This window comes from Natrix helvetica (genome assembly GCF_964273705.1).
Source record: "Natrix helvetica genome assembly, chromosome: 8".
Classification (NCBI taxonomy): Eukaryota; Metazoa; Chordata; class Lepidosauria; order Squamata; family Natricidae; genus Natrix; species Natrix helvetica.
Window position 1 is genome coordinate 12,702,441 of NC_138559.1, and position 19,959 is coordinate 12,722,399.

General features: G+C 39.3%; 1 long non-coding RNA gene across 5 annotated transcripts in view; it reads right to left on the minus strand.

The window, feature by feature from the left end:
* LOC309396084 overlaps positions 1–19,959 on the minus strand; it is a 415,466-nt gene that overhangs the window by 324,132 nt on the left and 71,375 nt on the right. For 3 of the 5 annotated variants that reach the window (XR_014176035.1, XR_014176036.1, XR_014176037.1), the window contains exons 1-2: positions 3,797–3,846; positions 3,477–3,565 (exon numbers count right to left, since the gene is read on the minus strand). This is a non-coding gene — a long non-coding RNA (uncharacterized lncRNA). Of the gene's footprint in view, positions 1–3,476; positions 3,566–3,796; positions 3,847–3,880; positions 3,922–19,959 lie in introns of those variants that run through there. The other 2 variants (XR_014176034.1, XR_014176033.1) reach the window with 2 other exon arrangements.

The window sequence follows — 19,959 nt, forward strand, 5'->3', positions numbered from 1 at the left end:
CAACAAAAAGATAAACATCACTTGGAGAGATTTTTTTAAAAGCACACTCTTGAGATTAATAGCTAATGTTTATTCAAACTATTCATCTCCATCTTCTTAAGAAATCGCTAGAGTTTAGCTTCAGTTGATAGGTCTTCCCCAAGTCAGTAAAAGTGCTATAGATTGCTTAAAATGATCCCAAAGAGATCCTTCAGAAGGTAGAGAAGGATGAGAGCAGCACTTTTAAAACAACTGCATCCTTAACAAGATTCCTCAGAAAAGTCATTAAAAGTACATAAAAGCACATGTAGATGTCTGGGAGGGAAATCAGTGAACTCATGTTCCAATACCTTTTGAAACACTTCTGGCAAAGATGTTGAAAGCACCAAACCAGCAAAGATTCTAATCAATCATTGAAATGTCAGGACCAAAAAACGGAGATTTGTAAGCACTATGATTACACTGTAAAGTAGCATTTGTTCACTTGTGAAGTCCATATGATTTTTTCTGCTTAGAATCTGCTATTAAGATTTTTTCTAAGGGAAGAAAACTTGATGACATTTTGAGGAGTAAAATTGGATGGTTTATAAGTACTGCATTCATTTCTGATATAATTTTAGAAGGTCTACAAGTATTTGTTTTTCATTTTATTGTATCTCCTGTCAGTTGTAGATTTGGATTTCCGTGTCTCCATTAAAGATAACACAAAGAAAGATAATGCAAAAATCACTCCTTTCTTGGATGATAGAAATGGCTAATGAAATTAATTTCTCCTGGAACTAAGGAGGAATTTCTTGACAGTGAGTACCATTAATCAATGGAACAGCTTGCCCCATAGAGTTGTGGGTGCTCCATTGCTGGATATCTTCAAGAAAAGGGTGAACCATTTGTTCAGGATGATATTAAGATCTCCTGCCATGGAAAGGCAGGATGGAAAAACAGTGGAATAGCAATATCCACCACATTCAATAATGAAGTGATCTCTAAAACAAGGACAAGAAAAATTACAAAGAAATACGCAAGCATTTTGACAAAAAGATGGAAAAATAGAAACCTCTTTTGCAAGAAAAGATGGAGGACTTGCATATAAAAAAATTGGATTGATACAGGTCTGAATGGTGGAGTTTAATCAGCCATGGTTCCAAGAAATATCACATGGAAGGATACAACAAATATTAGACAAAAATATTTATTTCATGATTTTATTTCTTACTTTTTTCACTGCCCCATGTCTTTAGAGAATGGAAGGCAACCTACAAAGGACTAGCTAGCAATATCACCATAACCCGAAGACAGGTTTCATCCGATTTAGCCTTAAACAGCATTAAACAAACAACTGATTTAGTTTAAATGGCAGTAGGTAGTTCCAGAAATGCATTTTGCTTTTACTGAGGCCTTAGAGACCTCAATCCCCATTATCTCAAAAACAGCTAAGCTTTGTTTTATTTAAATTTCTTTCCAACAGTGAGATTCACCAAGTACTTTTATTGCAATTGCTGTCATCAACATGCAGTGATGGCATCGCATGCTTTAACACATACATATTTTAGTTCCCTTTCATATATAAACTGTACATATATAAAGATTAGGAAGTCTGCTGAGACACAGGATTAAAACATTTCAAATGAGTAGCATTTTATTTCAATTTTATGAGATCCTATGATGGCTAGGCGGCTATCAGCACTGTATATTTAGTTTTATTCCAACTCTGATGTGCAATATTTGTCTACTTGTTTGCTATATTAATATAAGAAAAAAAAAAGAAAAAGAAGAAAGAGATAACATTATGGAAATGGAGAATAGCCAGAAAAATAGCAGGTAGAGAAAAGAGAAAGTTTCTGTTGACCAATGACCCCAAATTTGAAGAAAACAGACATACTCTAATCTTATAATTGTCCAGGGAGTTCATGATTGATGGGTTCTGTAAATTGAGAAGTTACGTATCTGTGTATTCATCATTTCTTAACTTTTATTAAAGTGCTGAATATAATTCTTTCAAATAAAGATATTTCAATTTACAGCCGGTCATGATGTGATCTACAGTTTGGCATGGGACCCCACAGTCACACTGAGGGGAGTATACTATACCCCATTTATTCAGAGAGTACTTGCAGACACCATGTGAGGTGTGACTCCTATTCATGATTGTCCATTGTTGACACAGTAGTTCAAAGCCCGACATCTTGTTTTAACTAAATATAACTAATATACAATACTACACTTTTCCATGTCTTTTTAGTCTTTACAAGCTGTCCTTGTTTCCATTCTATCCACATTTTTATATTACATTTTTTAAACTACATATCATTCTTTTTAAACATCTCATCACCCAACCCCACCACAGCTTTCTTATGTATCTCCTTCCTCTTGATTCTCTCATTCTTCCTTCATATATTTATGGAGGAGGAGGAGGAGGAGGAGGAGGAGGAGGAGGAGGAGGAGGAGGAGGAGGAGGAGGAGGAGGAGGAGAATGGGAACAATATTTTTTTCCCTACAGACCATGTCATCTCAATATTTTTTTTCAAATTGATCCATTTTATTTAATCCATATTATCCCCCACTCATTCTTACTACTATCTCTTGTTTTACTACATTTATTTTTAGATATATCCTTCTGACCAGTTTCAACTTATTTTTATGTTTCTCCAACTGTACCCAGTTGTCACTACCATATAGCAACGTGAGAAGCCATAGGCATTTCCAATTTCTTTGATAAATTTTCATTTCTGGCAACAAACCACACTCTACTTGCTACTTTCAACCTGCATTTATACATTTTAAAGTGTCTCCATTTTTAGTAAACACCAGTACACAGATTTTGCTACCTACTCTACTTTTATGCCATTTATGTATAACTTGCAATTGCTTGCTCTGTTCTTGTCAAATAAAAACATGGATTAAATAGGCTTAAAGATACAGGATCTTAATGCATGATGGCTGAACATATATAAAACTTTCAACTATGATAAAAGTGAGAAACCAGTAATATAAAAAATATTACCAGTAGAACACACCTGCAGTAGCATTTAAAAATAAAATTCAGCACAAAGGATTCTGACTAAGAGGTTACATACCTGATACCTTATTTCAAGTTATGATGATCAGGGTTGAAACTAGCTAGATCAAAGCATCAACATTTCTTAATTTAATTAGAGGAGGATAAAATATCAATAGGGAGCAAAGGCATGCAGAGTTTTTGCTGAACCCAAAACTAACAACCGCAAAAGTTCAAATCTCTCTCCGTTTTCCAAATAGCATTTTAAAAAAATATAGCTGCCCAACAGACATATAGATGATTCCAGGCACCTTACAACATTAAAATCACAACACAATCACCTATATCACTAATCCTAGCAGTGGAATTAACACAATCTCTTTTGCTATTGTTAATATCAAAAATATACACAAAATTGCAGCAGTCCAGGCAGTATCTGATCCCGCCAATCACAGAGACATTGTCAAATTGCTAATAGTAAAGAAAGATGAAAAGTACTTACAGTAATCAACATTGCAGTGAAAATCCATTTTCAAGAGCAAACCATTGCCAAGTTAGTTTTTTCCAGAAGTTGGTAAATAGCTTAAAACCCTAAAAAAGAAAGACATTACCACAATATTGATTCATATCTTATTATTCTTAGGTAGACATTAAATACTGGAAACCTCAGAGATGCCATAAGAATACTGCTGGCACAAGTCAGAGATAACTATACAAATTAGGACATGCATATGTAATAATCAATTTCTCATTGCTAGGAGTGTTTCTCTTTATTGGAACCAACAACCAGGATTGATGAGTTTGTGGCAGTGAAAGTTGTACCTTATGAAAGTTTCATAAGGTACATAGCGCTGGACTATGGCACCAAGTAGAGAAAATGTGTTATAGTTTTTACCCAATTCCTACCTTATTTCCTCCTCCTCCAATGATGAAAGGAGGAGGAGGAGGAGGAGGAGGAGGAGGAGGAGGAGGAGGAGGAGGAAGAAGAAAAGAAGAAGAAGAAGAAGAAGAAGAAGAAGAAGAAGAAGAAGAAGAAGAAGAAGAAGAAGAAGAAGAAGAAGAAGAAGAAATGAATAAATCTCTTTCCCCTTCCAAAAATATATTTTACTGCATTCTATAAAAAAAAAATAAGTGCTTTTCCTGTTGTGTGATTTTAATAATGTTTCTTTGTGAAGAGCCATGAGATCACACAGCTTTTTTCAGGTTGGTGCAATAGGTTCAGAGAGTGATTGATGAATGGAGCACTTCATACTTTAAAGTACATCAATGGAGTGATTATATTTTATTTTGTAGCTATTGCTTTTGCCATGTCACTTCCTGCTAGAAACTTGTTTCAACAGCTGTGATTCGAAGGATTGGGACACTGAGTCACTGAAAAGCCAGGAATCATAACATTTTATAGCTACCATTAAAAAAAACAACAATGAAATAAATCAAGCAACAATGATGACAAGTGGAGTACAAAACTGCATTTTAATCATTAAAACACAGTACATAGAATAACAGAGTTGGAAGGGACCTTGGAAGTCATCTAGTCCAACTCCCTAAACAATCAGAAGAGTCTATATAATTTCAGACAACTGGCAGTCCAGTCTCTTTTTGAAAGCCTCCAATGATGGAGCACCCAAAACGTCTGAAGGCAAACCCTTCCACTGGTTGATTGTTTTCACCATTAGGACATTTCTCCTTCGTTCTAGGTTGCTTCTCTTCTTGATAAGTTTCCATCCATTGGTTCTTGTCTTGCTTTCTGGTGTTAAATAGTTTCCCCACCCTCATCTTTGTGACACCACCTCAAGTACTGGAACACTGGTATCATATCTCCTCTAATCCTTCTTTTCACTAGACATACCCAAGTCCTGCAACTGTTCTTCATAACTCTTAAGTCTTGAACCTCCTTACTCATCTTTGTTGGTCTTTTCTGCACTCTTAAGGCAAACAGAAGAGGGATCCTGCAGAATGGCCAGAAACCAGAATGACTCTGGTTTTGAGAGACAGAATGGTGAAGTGTCTAATAGTGGAAACCTCAACATAGAGACTTGTGTACCATCACATTTTGTTACTGCTCCCATTTGGATGGTTGGTACGTTTGATAATTGATGGGGAATGATTAAGGGGCAGATGAAAAATCTTTAAATTCACTTTTTTTTTTGTTAAATGTACAACTAGGCTTCCCAAGGAGGCTCAAACTTTGCTTCACTATATTATCATTATTAAAGCACAGAAGCATAACATTTATAACATTTTATTAATCAAGATTAATGGCTCTGTTCTAAGAAGCGAGAGTAGCGTGCAGCTATAACTGTGTCACAGCGAAGAGGGGGAAAGTGGATAAAACAGAGTGCCATTGCATTGTTCTTAACCAATGAATGTTTGTAATTAGCTCAGCATAGAAAATGTTGCTGGCAATATAATCTTGTTACTTTTCGGTAAAATTCTTTTTTACAACAACTGTGCAGTAATGATTCAAGGTAGAGTTTTGCAAACTCTGCTTCATGCAACCTTAAAGTTCTGTGAAAACTTGTTGGGGTTCCTTGATAGACTGAGAGAGCAGAACTGTTCACTCAAACCCATTCCATTTTCCACCACTTAGAATTTTCGATCAGCAATATCAGTTTCAGGCCTGCAGTTATATTCCTTTTAGGATCTTTGGCCTGCCACACTCTCTCTTTCTTTACTATGCTGCTCATTGGTGGAGAATTGGGAGGGAGTAGAATGTGTTTGTTTTCAAAATAAAATAAAATTCCTTTCTAGAAATCAAGGTCATTCTTTGTCTCTGCACCTCTGCATCTGACCGGAACTAGATGGGTGGAAATAATCTGATACTTTTAAATCCCAATTAGCAATAGATGCGGATAGCATTTTTATTGATTTTATTTTCAATTCTTTTTAAACATTACCCATGAGTACCACAATTATGACTTATTCTTTAGAATTGGTTGATGATGGTAGGAGATATACTAACCATGAAACAGAGAGATTTCGCACATTGACAGTAAACTTATTATCTTTTGTGGGTGTTTACACTACATGGGATCTCTAGCTTAATATGGCCAACTTTAATGCTTCTTCCCATTGGAATAATATCCCAGTAGGGATTTTGTAGACAATTTGACATTGAAAAAGGGAATGTTTAGGGTTAGCTAGCCTCAAATGCATGTTCAATTCCATTATTCAGGGTAAACATTTATATGCTGGGATCTCTTAACAATACAGTATATGTCTTTCTTACTGCGCCTGTAGCTATACCCCACATATTGGCCACAAAGGATAAATGAATTTAATTCACTACTTCAGGAAGTCTTGCTCGACCATGTTAAAATAAAAAAAACCTGAGAAAATAATATTGTAATCTGAATCCAATCTGAACATTTGCTGAAATATAACCAACAAGAGCCACGCCGGCACAGTGAATAGCATGATGTTTTCAGGGTAATTCTGCAAACTGCTAGCAGTTCGATTCTCACCTGCTCAAGTTTGACTCAGCCTTCCATCCTTCTGAGATCGATAAAATGAGGACCCAGATTGTTGGGGGCAAATAGGCTAACTCTGTAAATCGCTTAGAGAGGGCTGTAAAGCACTGTGAAGCGGTATATAAATCTAAATGCTATTGATAGTGCAATGTAACCCATTGTCAAGTTTTGGTTTTATTATTCTATGCCATTTTGAAGGAATGGAAAACAACTGTTAAGCAAATCATTAAACGGGATGATTTTGAGACAATGGAAAGTTTTATCCCCTAAATAAGTGAACCTCATTGAAATATAGTAGGTAATTCTTGACTAACATTTACATTTACAATTTCTACTGCTAAACAGTTAAGTGAGCTGTGTCCAATTTATGACCTTTTTGCCACAATGGCCGTAAATCACTTTTTCAGTGCCATTGTAAATTGGAACAGTTGTGCTGCAGTGACCTAGAGGTAGAGCTCTCGCCTCACCATCAGGAGGTTGTGAGTTCGATCCTAGGTAGAGGCAGATATTTCTCTCTTGGGGCACAATGAGAATATATCTGCTGAACAAAATTCCGCATCGGCGACAGGAAGGTCAGTAAACACTCAGCTCTCCATCCAGTTGCCCAGATTCGACCCCACAAGGGATTATGGAGTCATTAAAAGAAGATGATTGTAATTTTGGACAGACACCAAACAAATTGTTGTAAGTTAAGAACTACCCGTACACAGTTAGATATTTCATGGGCTATTTTTTTTAAAAAAAAGATAAAGTCTTTAGCTTTTGCACTTGCATTTTTCGTTGTGTTGTATGATGAGATTAAGGCAATTTCAAATATTATTATACTATTGGATGAATTCTAAATTGTTAAATGCATGAATAAATCCATTCTGAAATATAAAATATGAGTATTTACATGAAAAAATACAGTGAAATGCTTCTCTCAAAGTGTTTCTATCTGCCTTAATGGGTCCAATGGAAAGAAGCAAGCCCCAACCAGCTATGGATGCACTTAAGATCTTTAGAGCTCTCCTTTCTATTCCATTGACATTGGTGAACAATTGATTAAACTCAATCAACTTCCTATCTTTGCTCTCTCTTAACATTTTGCCGAAGAATATGAACCATTTTATGTTCTTGAAAATCCCCAAAGACTCACTAAGCAAGAATAAACAAAACAAATTAGTGTAGCAATGGGCAAATCTCCAAAGGAATGACTCAGAGACATAATACAACAGAAGTAAGTTATGCATGCAAAAAGAGACAGGCAGACAAATGTATTAGGCTGGTGGCAATTCATTATGTTTTTTCTTTCTTTATGAAGGGCACAAATAAGAAACGACTTGCCTCATAGGATGTTAGGCTGGGAATTCAGAAGCCAAAACTTGGCTCCAGGATTCCTTGCATTATGCAAAACAACAATGCATTTTATGTGCCCCCTTTCCCCAACGGTCGACATTATTTGGAAGCATGTCTCTCTTAACAGAATGCATGTTGAGTTGTCCTTTCCTGAACAAGTGCATTTCTTCATGCAAATGCTAAGAATGAACTGCAACATTTCAAAAGAAAAGTCCAACCTACAGGTAGTTCTCGGTTTAGAACCATTTGTTTAGTGCCCATTCGACATTACAGCAGCACTCGAGAAAAGTAACTTACAATTGTTCTTTGCATCCATACAACCATCACAGCATCCTTACCATCATGTGATCAAAACGTAGACTCTTAGCAGCCAGCATGGATTTACGATGGTTGCAGCATCCTGGGAACATGTGACTGCCATTTGTGACCTTCCCAGCTAACTTCCGACAAGCTAGGTTAATAGAGGAAGCCAGATTCCCTTAATGACCACATGCTTCACTTACCTGCAGGGATTCACTGAACAACCATAACAAAAGTCATAAAACTGCATATGGCATTTCGCATTCCTTAGCAATCAAAATTCTAGTCTCAATTAGGGTCGCAACTCAAAGGCTATCTGTATAAGCGTCCTTTTATGCAGGATAAACTCGGGAAATGCAGATTGGATAAGTTATAATTGATATCTTGTCTGCATGGGACTCTCCCTGTTGGGAAAGTGTCACTCTTCTCATTGTCAGAAAAATACTCCTTCATTTGGAATTCCCTCAGATGTCAAATCAATTTGCTGTTTCCAAAAGAGGAGATGATGTCAAATTATAGTATTTGAATAACTTTTTTTGCTTTTTCTCTCCAGTTCATTTTCCCAAAACAATTGTCCTACGACCAGGGGTGGGTTCCTGCCAGTTCTAACCTCTTCTATAGAAGAGGTTCCACAAATCTACCATGCCGTTTAGAACCGGTTCCAACTCCCTCCCCCTGCCCATCTGCACCATGCTTGCCCTGCCCACCGCTCACTGATTGGCTGGCTCACCAAGCGCCCCACCTGCCTCTAAGAGTCCTATCTAACCTTAAAGTCTTAAAGCTGTCAAGTTTGAACACCCCTGGAGTTTTTTTTCTAAAGGGTTAAGGGTGCAAGGGTCTTGTAACTTGACAGCTTTAAGACTTGCACACTTCAATGCCAGAGTTCCCGAGCCAACATGACTGGAGGAGGAATTCTGGGAGTTGAAGTCCACAAGTCTTAAAGCTGTCAAATTTGAACACCCCTGGGGTTTTTTTTCTAAAGGGTTAGGGGTGCAAGGGTCTTGTAACTTGACAGCTTTAAGACTTGTGTGCTTCAAATGCCAGAGTTTCTGAGTCAACATTTTGGTTGCTAAGCAAGAGCGTTGTTAAGTGACTTTCACCACATTTTACAAGTTGGCCACGCCCACCCAGTCACATGGTTGGCAAGCCACACCTACCTAGTCACATGGCCAGCAAGCCACTCCCACAAAGCAGGCCACACCTACAGAAGAGGTTCTAAAGAAATTTGAAATCCACCACTGCCTACGACTCCCATGCAGCAGTCAGGAGAGAAGAGGAGATCTGAAAATCATAGAACAGTGTCTTGCTTTTCTTTTTAAATCTTATATTCAAGTTTGGATGGAGAGATAAGTAATCATAAAACCGTAACACTGAAATTCCAATTCTAATTGATATTGAAACAATTTTCAGTTGGTTTTTATTTTCAATACATTATGTTTTTTTTAAAATTCTAGGATGTTAATAATGTTTAACCATCCCGTATAAACATTACTGCACTGAAATCTGTATTAAAATGATACAGTGTATCTTGATTTACATTAATGTATAGCAAATTATTTAATAAATAAATTACAGAAAAAGGGATCATTTTGAAATGTTCCCCGTGTCTTTCTCCCACCTTTGGACCAAGTTGACTCTTGGCAGTCCATTGCTAAGGCAATGGGTCTTTCTCCCGTTTGCCTTCATATTATCACAAGTAAGCAGTCCCCATACCTTGTAAACAGTCCCCATACAAGTAAACATTCCTTCATATCATCACAAATAAGCAGTCCCCATACCTTGTTGGGCCTTGTAGATCATAACTTGTATGTTCAATTTCATCTAGAAGCAAACTGGATACCAGTGCAACTCACAAAACAGGGTGTTCCTACCCAACTTGCTGCAGACTGGATCAGTTGAAAGTTATGGGTCTTTTCTAAGGGCAACCTCTACCTCTGCACAAGTAGAGTTCATTTCAGTAATCAGGCTTTTTGGCATGAGTGCATATGCTGTCGTGAGTAACTATCTGAAGAGCTTTCCAATCTCATAAAGGGTGGCAGATCACAGCAAGCAGTTCCAAGGCTTCCTGGCCGCAGCTGCAACCATCTGTGAACCCAGGAAGACCTTAACATTGCACACCATTTTTGAACAAGGATGTGCTGCCCCATCCAAGTTTAGAGGTGGAATAGCCACGTATCTAAGTGGTCCTATGTGGTTTGTAACATGTGATGATTTATCACTGGTTACCCCTGCCACAGAATCCACGTTGTTAGACAGTGTGCAGTTGTTTAGTAACTAGTTCTACTGTCGTTCCATGAGATAAGCCACATTTATGTCATGCCTCTTTGTCTGAGCTACATTTATGTGAGTTTATCTCCTAAAACCATCATCTTGGTACTTTGCATTTCTTGAAAATTTCTACTATTGTTACCGAGACGCTCAGACATTCAATTCATTCAGTCCATTTAATGCTGTTATTCATCAACATTTAAAGAATATTTCTTTATGTTTGATAGTACCTGTCTAGGTCAAGGGCCTCCTTATTTGCAATAAGGCTGATGCAATGCAACTCAGCCGAAGGCCTTTGCACTACAATTATGAGTGGTGTTGTCTTGTTTTTTAAAAAAGAGGAACAAAAGTGTGCTCAGATAACTTCGATTGCTTTTAAAAGGGTAATAGAAATAAAATAAAATCAGACCTGAAAAGGAAATCCATAAAGTTCAGCCAACTAAGCCAATGCATGTGACATACAGGTATCAGCTCTGATATATACTGAGCAGCATAACTGGAAATCTTGAAGACCATTTGATGTCCGCAAAGAGACAACACAAATTAACTGTTACTGCCATTTAGTGTCCATTCAAATGTTTGCATCCCATATATTGAAGTCCTACAAAAGAGATCATTTTTTTCCTGCATGTCTTTTTCGATCACCATCTCAATTGTCAATTCTTAAATTAACCACTCAAAAATTGTTTAGCTCTGTTTTCATTCTGACAACAAAAAGATGCCATAACTTCAAAAATTATGGACACTTATAAGTGGATTAATTTAACGACTTTGTCCTGTTAGGTAGATTGCTGAGGCTCACTCTTGAACCACTCTGGGCTCAACATTTCAGCATATAGAGCAGTGGCCCCCAACCTTCTGGGCACCAGGGACCACTTCCATGGAGAGGAGCTTTTCTCTAGTCCAGAGGAGGTGTGGTTTTACATACTGCCTGGATCCCATGGATGAACCTTCAATGGTTTGTGTGACCCGTTTCTGGCATGCCGCAACCCCAGAGGTTGGGGACCCTTGATATAGAAGTTGGAACCTAAAAGCTTCACTCTATATTTCTGTTGATTCTCCATTGTTTTGTTTTGTTTTTGATTTAGCAGTTTTCTTGTATGTCAGAAAGCCTATGTGACTCCCATTTAGGAGGAAAGAAAGATGCATCTTGTGTACAGTTATGATATTCAACCTGATATCCTTTCAATCTGCTATTTCTGCTGAGACTGGAACTTGATATTAATAGATCAGACTGGCTTCATTTATTACTTGAAGTAATCCAATGACATTTTGCATAATTTGCACCATCTGCAAATGTTATTCATTTCATACTATGCTTGCAAAATGTATGTTAAGAAAACTGTGTGTTAAGTCTCTCTCTCTCTCTCACACACACACACATACACACACCTGTCTCTAAGGATTCCAGTCTCTCCTAATTCAGCATTAATCTTCTTCATATTGTTCCTTTTCCCTTTACAAGCTTGAAGAAAGTGCAACAAGCACCAAAGCACTCGCAGAAATAGCACTACTAACTTCTTCTCCTTCCCCTTCTCTTCCCTCTCCCCACTCCCTCCTTCTCCTCCCCCACTTTATCCCCCTTCCTCCACCTCTCCCTCCTCTTCCCCTCCCCTGCCTACTCCTTCCCATGTCTCCTTGCAGAGAAGCTGCTTTCATAGTTTTCTTGATTACTTTGATCTATTGGAAATGGTGCATGGGAGGTGATGTTTTTTGAGTGCTGAATGACTGATTCAAGGATATTATCCCATAAAGATTCTTATTTGTTCCACCTTTTGCATTTATTGTTGCTTTCCTACAGAACTTTGGAAATGTTCTCATGATTCAGGCATTTGTAGACAGGGGGAATATCAATTAAGTATGTAAAATGGTGATCTGCATTTCCAGGGTTTTAATTCAAGTAACAGATTTTGCACAGACAAATGATTCCCTGTTTTTGCTCGATTGACAAAGATAAATGATCTTTCATTTTTCACACACGTTGTACATCTGCTTTTTGCATCCAACGATGGGGAAAATGGATGCAGTCTCCAAAGCTGACTGCACTCCATAACGTTCGTTGATATAAATCACAATGACTCTTCCTGTGATTGCTTCCTTTCTTTTCCAAGACTCCTCTGATGGTCCAAGAAGTTCCATTCATTCCAACCCTCATGCATTTCTAAAACCTTTGCTTAAAATGTTTTCCTCTGATCATCTTTGAATGTGATGATCTGCTTATCTCATCTCCAATCTCTGATGCTACCTACCCCAACTGTTGTGGCCCAGCAGGAGCCATTGGAGCTGCCACCAGACTCAGAGAGAGAGGGTCCCTATGAGTTGGCTCTGGAGAATGAGGAGGTCCTTGGGTAGGGTTCTGACTCTGAGCAGGGATCGGAGAGTCTGGTCGGCCACCAGGAGGCGCCTGAGGCATGGAGCAGCGGTGAGAGCCAAAGGAGGGGGGTTCCTGATGCCATGCCTTGGAGCAGTGGGGAGGAGTCACGGGACAGTGACTCAGACATCAGCAGGGAGTTCTTAGATGCTCGTTGCCGCCACACCCACAGACACAGGGAGCAAGGGCGCAGTTATTGGCGGTAAGGGCTCTCAGCTGCTGATAAGTAGACTCCCCTTCAGTCTATAAAAGGATTGACTGAGCATAAGCCCTTTGCAGAAGTCAACAAAGGAATTATTCAAGAAGTTCTGTCTTGGAAGCGTAGCATGCTGGATAGCTGCTATCGTGTCTCGGGGTCTGTGAGCCTTGTCGTGGTGGATTACTGCCAAGGATCTGTCTGTCTGTCTGTGCAATAAATCCTATTAAAGTAGTATTGTTCTGTGTGGGCGAGGGAAGAGGGGGGGGTCAGAACACCCAACTAAATCCACCTTCATACAGTATCTCCCAATCCCCCAACATTTTTTATTCTGCTTCCAGGTTGTATTTTTGGAACATTAGATCCTCTCATGCTATGTCACTTATCAGGAATCTCCAGTGTTTTCTGTTTGGGGCAATACGTCAGTGTCTTCCCATGGGATGTTTAAACTCTTTAAGTCATCTATGAATGTTCTTCCCCATGTATTTGAGGGCATTCTCTTGTTTGTTTGGCATTGGGGTGGGGGTGGGGGGAAATCCATCTCATTGCCATCTTGGGAATTTGATTATTCTCCATATGGAGTATATGATTTGCAAGTTAAACACTTCTGTGTGTGACTAGATGATGTAATTTTCAGGAGAAACTCTTTTGGAACACTTCTTCATTAGCAGCATGGTCAAAATAGCAAATCTTTAAGATTCGATGAAGACATTTTTGTTGGAAGACACTGAATCTCTTGTTAATACTCGCTGATGCCTCCTAGGTTTCACTGGCATAAATACTGGTCAGGATTACTATAGAAGCAAGTATCTATATCTAAGCAAGTTGTTATATCATTTCAGTGATATAGATGACAAGAATTTATTCAGATTTTATTCATCCTCTGGAAAACAGTTGTAGCTTTTCCAGAGCATTTGACCTCTGTCTTTGATTGTAATAGAATCCCTAATAGGTCTTAGGAATACAGAGAACAGAGCAAGATGGAAGAGAGAATTTTTTTTTTAAAAGTAACCTATAAATTTCTCCCACCTTCACTTCTATTCCATCTAAAGAGAGGGAATTCACATTAAATGTGAGGGCACATAGAAAACTTCCAAAGGAGGCTCTCCTTTCATGAAGTTTCATTTGAAGCACCTCTTTGAAGCTTCTTTTGAATGTTCCTGCTTCTAAAATATCGTGAAAAAGATGCATTGCTTCACTTCAGGGCTTCATCTGGCAGTTCCAGTCATTGCCATACATACAATAAGTGGGCCAAATCTTAGCGTAGCAACTGGAATTAGCACCTGAAGTTTTGAGGCAGCAAGACTCATTATAGCTCCTCCTCACCTTGACAAGGTCTCCCAAACCACTATTGAAAGCAATTCTTCTAGGAGAGCTTGTACCATCTTCACCTCCCATAAATTATGCACAATGATTATAATTTATTGATAGTCACTCTTGTTATTACTGCTATTAGGTTAATTGCTATTTCAATTTAGATCACCTTTTTCTACCTTGAAGCATTTGAGGTGTCTAACCGGTCAAAATTAAAATAGAGAACAAAATTCAGCAAAGTAGAATCTAAGATCCAATTAAGCCAATTAAAAACATTTAGGTGTAAACTTCACACTGCTAAGACTTGCAGATGTCTGATGCATTCAGTCCACTGATTTTGAACTTCTGTTGAAATCACCTAACCCATTCTTTTGAAGTTGATGTTTCTTCCTCATGGACTACTCATTTGCATCCTCATACCTGATGAAGCATTCTGAAGAATTCTAAAGTTCAACTGTTGGGGCCATTTTAATTATTCCTAGAGCAGTGAATATTCCGAAACCTGAACTGCATTTCTGGAACTGCTGATTTGCGTTCTTTTGAGTGGTAATTCACTGAATTTCTCTTTTCAGGGAAACGACAAATTTTGAACAAGGATACAAACAGCAGTGTTTGCTACAGTAATGTTTCAATATCTTCCACAAGGAGAAATCAACAGAAAAAAAATAATTAGCTGGAGCAGGAGGAGTATACTGTATTATTCAAAACTCAGAAGGATTTTTGCACTACAAGAAATAGTAAAAACAAAAACCTAAAATAATTTTTTCTTGCCAACCCCATCTGCATATCCATATCACTTTGTGTCATTTCTTAATATGGCTAGGCTAAGCTTCTTATGTATCTTTTCTCGACAAACATTTTCTCCCCAACCAAAACTCATGGGGGGAAGCTGATAATCATAGATCTCTTAATTATATTTATTTCATTATTGCATCTCTACTTTCGAGTTACAATTTCCCAAAGGAGAATGGCAATTGCAGAAACAATAGCTAACTTTTACCTAAACCGCAAAGCATCAAATTGAACTTGCACTGCTTATAAGAGGCGATTTGCACTCTAACGCTGATAGGGGACAATGAGTTGCTTAATATGTCTGTATTTTAGTATGCAAAACAACATTCTTATGCAGCCTTGCCATGTCAAATGTTTGGCTGATTTCTGCTATGCTTGTGCCTGGGAGTCTGACAGAGATGGATACAGCAGCATCAGCAGCAAACTCTAATGTCAACAGAGGTACAATGAAGCCACTGCACAAATGCTGCAATTTCATATATATATATTTTGCAATGGAATATTTGACACAAATGAATAAGGGGTCCTTGGTGTTCTCTGAGCTTGGTTGCCTTTTTGCAGACCATTCGTTATCTAGTTTGGGTAATAAAATGTCTGCAAGAAAACAACCAAGCTTACAGAGCAATAAGGACCCTTCATTTCAACCCTGAGCTAGAAATATTCTCTTCTATTGCTACACATGAATAAGTTAGAGCAGCATCCTCCAATTTTTTCAGGTTGGCAGCCTGGTGCAGGGTGGAGGGGAGGGGAATAGGATGGTTTTGTGTGAGGGGCAGGCATGCACACAGCTTCAATTGTTTGAGCAGAGGGCACATGCATCCACTACCTGCATGAGTAGGGCTGCGCATGCACACATGCTTACCCACCTCTGCCGCAGCCGGTTACGAATAGGCTGTGGCCTGGTAGTGGGCTATTGCCCAGGGGTTGGGGAACCTTGAATTAGGACATTTAACCAAGTAAAACATTCCAAATGGCTCACCAGGTCGCTCCCCCTGCCCAATTGCCCGAAAAGCTCCATGCAGATAAGGCTTTTCTTAAGCAATTAATATCCCTTATTTTCATGGAGCTGGTAACGTTGGGTAAATGAGTTGTATCTAGTCATTAGGCATTCTGTGTGTATTTGGGTGAATAAAATTATCATATATTATCCTGCAGGGATTTTGTTTTTTAAAGAAAAAAAATGAAAATTCATATTTATTATCATAACAGCTTTTCTTAATGTGGTCTTTTATGCACATCTCTCTCTAATATATGTATGCTGCTATGCATTTTCCCCCCCACAAGATGTGCTTTCTTTATGTGTCTTCCCAAATATACACAATTTGCAATGCATTTTCTTTTCAGCTGGCAGCTGCATCGTAACCGTCAGGGAAGTGCATGGCTCGAAGGATAACTATCTTCCAATTACTTTGGGAACTGTAAATTTGTCAGTTAACCCAAAAATGAAGATTAAGCAAAGTTCTTTAGCAGTACAAATGCCTAATTGTAACTCTCTTAATTTTTTCGAGTCTTCCATTTTTTCCTTACTAAAGAAAAAAAATTAATAAGGAAAACATAGAAAAGCTTTATAGTTGTTGTGTTTACACATCATATCATATCACATCAGTATATCATATCAGTCAGGGGTGGGTTCCTGCCAGTTCTAACCTCTTCTATAGAAGAGGTTCCACAAAGCTACAGTGCCGCTTAGAACCGGTTCCAGCTCCCTCCCCCCGCCAGTCCGCAAATCATCAAGATGAAGAGCGAGAGGAGGAATTCTGGGAGTTGAAGTCCACAAGTCTTAAAACTGTCAAGTTTGAACACCCCTGGGTTTTTTTTTCTAAAAGGTTAGGGGTGCAAGGGTGTTATAACTTGACAGCTTTAAGACTTGCGTGCTTCAAATGCCAGAGTTCCTGAACCAACATGACTGGAGGAGGAATTCTGGGAGTTGATGTCCACAAGTCTAAAAGCTGTCAAGTTTGAACATCCCTGGGGTTTTTTTTCTAAAGGGTTAGGGGTGCAAGGGTCTTGTAACTTGACAGCTTTAAGACTTGTGTGCTTCAATGCCAGAGTTTCTGAGCCAACATTTTGGTTGCTAAGCAAGAGAGTTGTTAAGTGAGTTTCACCATATTTTACAAGTTGCCCACGCCCACCCAGTCACATGGCCAGCAAGCCACTCCCACAAAGCAGGCCACACCTACAGAAGAGGTTCTAAAAAAATTTGAAACCCACCACTGATATCAGTATACCATACCATACCATACCATACCATACACCATACACCATACACCATACACCATACACCATACACCATACCATACCACACCATGCAAGTCAAAAAGCAATGGATGGAAACTAATCAAGGAGAGATCCAGCATAGAAATAAGGAGAAATTTTGGCAGACAGTTCAAACAATCAATCAATCAGTGAAACAGCTTGCTTTCCAAAGTTGTAGGTGTGCCATCACTGGAGATTTTTAAGAAGAGATTGGACAGCTATATGTCGGAAATATTATAAGGTTTCCTGCTTCAGCAGCAGGTTGGAGTAGAAGACCTGCAAGGTCCCTTCCAACTCTCTTATTCTGTATTATGTCTTTCCCATAAAGGAGTAAATTTCTTCCTCTTGGTTTCGCTTACAAGTGGGTCCAATCTACCAGCTATAGGCAAATTACCTCGGGAAATGTTTTATTTTTACATTTTTCTTTAGCTTATCCCAAGGAGGACAAGCCTAAAATACTGCTTCTTCAACGGTTTCTTTTTAGCATGCAGCCACATCCTCTCCCAGGAGGATTCAATGAGAGGGATCATGGTTTTCACACTATTTAAGCTACATTGCGCCATAGAACTGTGATGGTGAACCTATCGCATGCAAAGCTTTGGCACCTGAGCCGCCACCCCAGTTGAGCTCCACCGTGTATGTGCATGCGCCTCCCGCTGGCCAGCTAGTTTTCAGGTCTCTGCAGTGCTTGTTGTTTAATCAAAATGCAGTTAAAACACTATACAAGCCATCAAGAATATAACGATATACATCCAACAGGAACAGAAAGTGCCTCATGGGAGCAGGTAAGAGGTAGATCCTAGAGAGGCAGGAAATGCATCACTGAACAATGGAGATGAATGCTAGAGAGGAATAAAGCTGCATACAAGGCGGACCCAGCGTACGCATGCACAGGGGGGAGTGCCTCCCATGCCCCATTTTTGGTGCCAGGAGGCTTCAGGGAGGGCTGCTAGGCCCAAAAGGGGGCAGAGGGTCAGTCATGCCCGCATGTGTGTGGGGGAGGGGGAGCACACGGGGGTCATGTGCACATGCACAGGGGGAGCATGTGGGGCAGTGGTGGGTTGCTCCCGATCAAACCAGTAGTAGTGGTGGCCTGAGGCCCCACCCACCCGCCCGGATGCTTCTGCGCATGCAGAGAAGTGTTGCATACGCGCATTGCTCCCGGACCAGTAGTAAAAATATTTTCAACCCACCACTGATGCGGGTGGTCCTGCGTGCTTGCTCAGGTGGGGTGCGGGGGCAGGGCGCATGCATTGTATTATGGGTGTGGACATGCTTGCCTGTGCTGTCGAATGCACGCATGCATCTTTGGCCTGCAAGGTTAGTCATCGCTGCCTTAGAAAATAGTTTTTGAGATCTCTCCTGAAGAATGTTCTGAGATGCAGAGCATAAGACTATTCGTGATTCCCCTCCTCTCCTCTATTTTCTATCTCTGCTCAGCACTAGAAAATGGGCCTATTTTACAATCTTTTGGTCTTGCCTCTATGGTTGTGTGACTTCTCTCCTTTGCCGATATTGGAAACAATGGACTGGAGAAGTGCAATTATTTCTCACTGTGCCCATCAGACCTTATACAGCTGCAGGGCAAGACATACATTTTAGCTTTAATTCTTGTTCAAAGAGAAAAGAATTAAATGTTACAATTTATTTCTACTTACTGAGATCAGCACCAAATAGTCTGCGCGAACGTGCAATATTTATAGTCAAGTCAATCCATCTTTTAGGAGGAGAGAAAAGGCAGATCCATTTAAAGCAGAACTGATTGCAGGCAGATTACCTTTCCAGGATATGATCAAATTAACAACAGCATAAAACTACCATTAATCTCAGCACATTTGCCATATACCTTAACTGTCCTGTTTTGGCAAAGACTTAAAGAGAAGATGCTTACCAACGTAATTAGTCTAATTAACTTATGTTAATAGACTCAATTAAACTTATGAAGAAGATTAAAAGGGCTAAATATCCTTTTCAACCCTAGCATACCAACTACTTCATGTGTTTACATGTAGGTGTGTATATAGGATGAGATTGCAGCAGGGGTGGGATACAACCGGTATGCCCAGGTACGGGCGTACTGGTGCCTGTTGGGAGCACCAGGTACCGTTCCGGTATAGTGCTCCGGAGGGCCCACCTGCCGTCCTTATCTCTATTTGAGCTGACCAGGGCATTTACGGACACACATGGGGCATACGGCGCCTGTGCGATGCTCTGCCAAGCAGCTGGAGCATCGTGGGCGGTGGGTACTCATGCCCATGGACATGGTGGACGCCCAGCCCCGTTGCAGCATACTGGTTGCAACGAGAGCCGGAACTCACCACTGGATTGCAGTAAGTAGAGTTACATCTGCGTTACCAAAAAATGATTCCTAAAAAATGCATAAAAGTAATTTAAAGAACAAGACATTGGAAAATAAGCTGCAATCTATGGAAAGAATCATAAATATTTACAGAGTGGATATGTACAACTAAATTCATGACAGCTATTAACTACCTGACACAGGCCTTACTTATTAATCTTTTGTCATCAATAGCTTCTGAATCCATGACTTTGGGCAGAAAAAGTTTTGGAAGCAAAGAATATTGTAAATTGCCAGAGTTACCCTACGCTAAGATGGGCGGTCAATCAATTTAATGAATTATAAAGACATGTATATATGAGAACAGTTGCATCTTACACT